The sequence below is a fragment of the Octodon degus genome, unplaced genomic scaffold, assembly GCF_000260255.1.
Source record: "Octodon degus isolate 3935 unplaced genomic scaffold, OctDeg1.0 scaffold00008, whole genome shotgun sequence".
NCBI classification, from domain to species: Eukaryota; Metazoa; Chordata; class Mammalia; order Rodentia; family Octodontidae; genus Octodon; species Octodon degus.
Genome location: NW_004524584.1, coordinates 2,834,313 through 2,838,507, shown reverse-complemented (window position 1 = coordinate 2,838,507; position 4,195 = coordinate 2,834,313). Strand labels below are relative to the sequence as shown.

Here is a 4,195-nt window from a genome sequence, read left to right as displayed (position 1 = left end):
TAAAATAAAAATAACTGATGTCAATTAAAAAAGAAAGAAAGAAAGAAAGAAAGAAAGAAAGAAAGAAAGAAAGAAAGAAAGAGAGAGAAAAGGAATTTTTAAGTTTAACCACAAAACGATCTTCTTTGCAGTGAGGATATGGCTGATGTCCTTGGGAATATCTTGGAGTTTTTTGGATACTAACATGAGCTATCTTACCAGTAGCAGAACTGTCAAAAACAACGTGTTTTTTTCTCATCTAGAAGAAAACTTTCTTAGAAATGCTGTTCCTTTTTATGAAGGTATCATTGCTTTTTGATAGTTTCTCCACATTCAGGCCTGAGTCAAAGCTCTGACTGGAGTTGCCAGCCGCATGACAGGTGACCCTACAGGTGCTGAGCTCTGCTGTCCAGGACCTGTCCTGCCTGTAGGGGGTCCACAAGGAAACTCTGGACAGCCTCCAAGTTGTCCCCTTCCCTGCTCCACTCTGGGTTGAGCTATAAAGCTTCTGCCTAAATTACAGCTCCATTTTAGAACCTACAGGTGTTTTGAAGAGTTTGTTTCTAACCTAAGATAAACAACTTTATGGGACCATTTATCTCCACCCACGTGGATCCCAAAATACTTCCAGATGAAGGAAATGTCCCACCCAGCTTTGGGTGCTGAGAGACAGCCAGCCAGCCACTGGATCCAAGGCCCAGCCTTCTCTAAGCAGTCTGATTCTCAGAGGCCAGTCCCCAGCTCCGGAGGCACGGGGGAGGGAGGTGTCAAGGACCATGGCAAAGAGAGAGGACTCACTGTGTCTGCAGATGGCAGTGGGCAGGGAGGTCAGCACACGGCCCACTTTCTGGACCTCTCTCCAAATTCTGCTAGAGAAGGAATTCAGGAGACAAGCAAGGAATATCCTGCGTCTCCGAGGACCTTGCCCTGTCCTCCACAAGTCCTCTGTGGACTTTTAGCTATAGTCACTTCAAACCAAAAACACTGTCATGGCCTCTTGCTCAGCCCCAGCTCAGGAGTGGCTCGCGGAGGAGCTAGAGATGCCAATGGGTTTGCTGAAAAGTAATCTTTTACTACAAAGCTCTTTTTAACCCACAGAATTCAGATCCGTAGGCCCTCCAGATCACTTTCTCAAAAAGTAAAACTCCAAGGCCATCCTCCCTGGGCATCCAGCCTTGGGGGAATCAGTGTTCCACTCCGCGCCTCGGTGGCCCCGCAGCGAGCCGGACCGCGGGCCGCGCAGAGCGCAGAGCGGAGCCGCTAGGGTTTCACCCCCACCACCCCCGCCAACCCCGCCCCGCGGCCGGCTGGATGCACCCGCAGCCCCGCCGCCCTCCCGCCCCCGCCCGCGCCCAGGCTGAATTCCTAGCATAGTTTTCCCCAGCAGCTGGACCCACCGCGGGGTCAACCCGGAGCTGGGGGCAGCGACCCGACGGAATCGAGAAGGCTCCCCGCCTCGCCAGGTCCTGCCCGCCTCCCGACTCGCCCCAGCGCCCACACAGCCCAGGCCGACCTCGGAATTGTGCTGCGGGAGCTAGCCCGCGGGATGCCGCCTCCGCCTGCGGCCCGGGCCTGGGGGTCCTGGGTGCCTCGGGCTCCCCTCCCGGGACAACGGTTCCACCTTCTCGGCGGAGAGGCGGAGCCTCCTCCCAGAGCCCCTGGGACCAGCTATTTTTACGTTGGTAACGGGTTGGGAAGGAGGGAATGCCACGTTTGATTTGTAAAGAAAATCCAGGATCCCGAGGAACAGTTCACTGGCTTCTTGGGGTGAAGCTTGGGGCCCCCACCCGCACACACTGCACCCTGGGGGGGGGGGTGTCCAGCAGCTTGCCTGCTGTGACAGCTGCAGCTGGTTCCCTCTCAGCAGACAGCCCTGCCACGTGCCCAAAACGTCTGAGAACTTCCTGAGCTTTGACTAGAAACCAGATTAGGAAAGTCTTTGGCCTGGGCTCCAGTCTCCTCCATGAGCAACCACTTTCCTGGCTGTTTTCTTGCCTTGCCTCAGAGAGCTCAGCGGGGTCTGCAGAAGGACACTCATTTTCTCTCTCGTAGTACCCCATCTCTTGTCATCTTTATTATGCCCAGACTGATAGTAAAGAAAACTGTTTTGTTTTGTTTTGTTCTGTTCTGTTCTGTTCTGTTCTTCCTCCCATCACAACCTCAATCTGCCAAGCCCTGCATCTTGGGCCACCCTAAGCAGCAGTGTTTGGGAGTAAGTGTTGGCAGGGAGGTGGAGAGATAAATTTGTGTGCCTTGCCTTGCTGGTGGGAATACAAAATGGTAGAGCCCCTGTGGAAAACAGAATAGTGTTTTCTCAGAAAATTAAAAATAACTTCAGCAGTTTATGAATAGACATTCATTTCTCTCAGTTCTGGAGCTGAGAGGTTCAAGATAAAGGCTCCAGGAAATTCAGGGTCTGGTGGAAGTCTGTTTCCTGCTAGATTGACTGGTGGCTCACTGTGTCCTCACAGAGTGGAGGGGTCTAGGTAGTTCTCTGGGGTCTGTTTTACTAAGGTACTGAGCCCAGAGATGAGGCTTAAGCCCTCATGGCCTACTCACCAGTAAGAGGCCCCAACTCTAATTCCATAAACCTGGAAGCCTGGACTCAACCCCATTTAAGAGGAACATAAACTCTCAGACCAAAACAAAACATCATGCTGCTGTGGTTTGGATAAGCGTCCCCCAAAGGTCTAGGTGGTAAAGAAAGGCCTGGTCTGCAGCCCATACTGTTGGGAGGGAGTAGAACCAAGGCAAGTTCCCAGCAGGTACCAGCAGGCTGCCCAGCAGGAGGTGAGAGCAGACCTCCAGGGAAGGTGTCCCCCAGGCTTGCACTACTATGTGAACTCGGCCTCCTGTCAGATCAGTGTGGTTAGTGGCTCATAAAGGGTGGACCCTACTGCGCACTGGAGTTGGAGCTAAGGTGATGGTGCTAGTGTGGGGAAATGTAACCAGTAGGTACCAGACATATATTAATAAAAGGCGGGAAGTTTTTTAAATCCCCCATCCATAGAATTTTTTTTTCCCACAAAACAGAGCCTTGTTGCTAAAAAGGTTGGGACTCGCCACTTTAAGAATAGGGCCTGGTAAGGGTTTTAGGTCACTGGTAAATAGGATCTTGGAAATAGGTGATGCTTCTCTTTCCTCTCTCCTGATTTCCTGCCAGAAGGAAAGCAGTTTTGCTCTGACACACACTCCTGCCATGCTGTGCTGCCCTAGGCCCAGAGCAGTGGGGCTAACCTCTAAAACCTTTTCTCTTTGTAAGTTGGTAGACACAGGGCTTTGTTATGGTGACAGAGAGCAAACACATGCTAAATGAAATAAGCCAGTCACAAATGAAAATGTATTATTTATTTCTATTTACATGAGATATCTAGAAATAGTTGACATTATAGAGACAGGAAGTAGACTAGTGATTATCAGAGGCTCCAGGAAAATAGGAATTTGCTATTTAATGGAAACAGTTTCAGTTTGAAAATGATCAAGAAGCCCCAGAGATGGAACAGTGGTGGCTGCATACCAACATGAATGTGCTTAATGTCACTCCACTGCACACTCAAGTGGTTAAAGTGGCAAATTTTATGTTGTATACATTTTATTTTATTTTATTTGTTAATGTACTTGGTTGTTGCATGGTCTCACTACACAGCTCGAACTCATGGTGATCCTCCTGCTTTCAGTCTCTCCTGCGCTGTGATTACAGGGGTGTGCTACCACGCCTAGACTCAGCTTCCAGCTCAGCGTGCCCGGGGACTGGGCCGGCGGGGCATGTGGTACCTGAGATTGAACTGCAGTCCCTGAGCTTGCCTAAGCTTGCCTAAGCAGGTGTTTAGTCTGCTGAGCTATCTTGCCAGCCCCTGCTCTATACATTTCTACACAATTTTTCAGTGCTACATCCCCATCCGTTATTTAATTTTTTTTTTTTAATGGGGAAAATGGTATCAGAACCAAGTAAGGATCTCTATAAATCATCTCTGATGTTTCCCCCGCACACATTTCTCCCAGTCAGGGCCATTTCACTGGGTGGCAGAGAAATATCCGGGCTTTGGAGACAAAGGCACACCTACCTTTCTTATTCCAAGATGTATGACCTCAAAAAAGTCACTTACCTCTCTGAGCTCCAGTTTTGTTATCTGTAAAGTGGGAAAAATAAGCTGGATATGGGGACGTATATTTGTAATCCCAGCACTCTAAAAGGCTGAGGAGCATAACTTCAAGC

General features: G+C 49.8%; 1 protein-coding gene across 5 annotated transcripts in view; it reads right to left on the bottom strand.

Annotated features, from left to right (window-relative positions):
- Dzip1l (DAZ interacting zinc finger protein 1 like) overlaps positions 1-1,604 on the bottom strand; it is a 51,861-nt gene extending 50,257 nt beyond the window's left edge. Inside the window, exons 1-2 of one of the 5 annotated variants that reach the window (XM_023706764.1) lie at positions 778-1,186; positions 110-161 (exon numbers count right to left, since the gene is read on the bottom strand). The gene's annotated coding sequence lies outside the window, so the exon portion shown is untranslated. Of the gene's footprint in view, positions 1-109; positions 1,187-1,376 lie in introns of those variants that run through there. The other 4 variants (XM_023706741.1, XM_023706747.1, XM_023706753.1 and 1 more) reach the window with 4 other exon arrangements.
- Between the last annotated feature and the right edge of the window lie 2,591 nt (positions 1,605-4,195).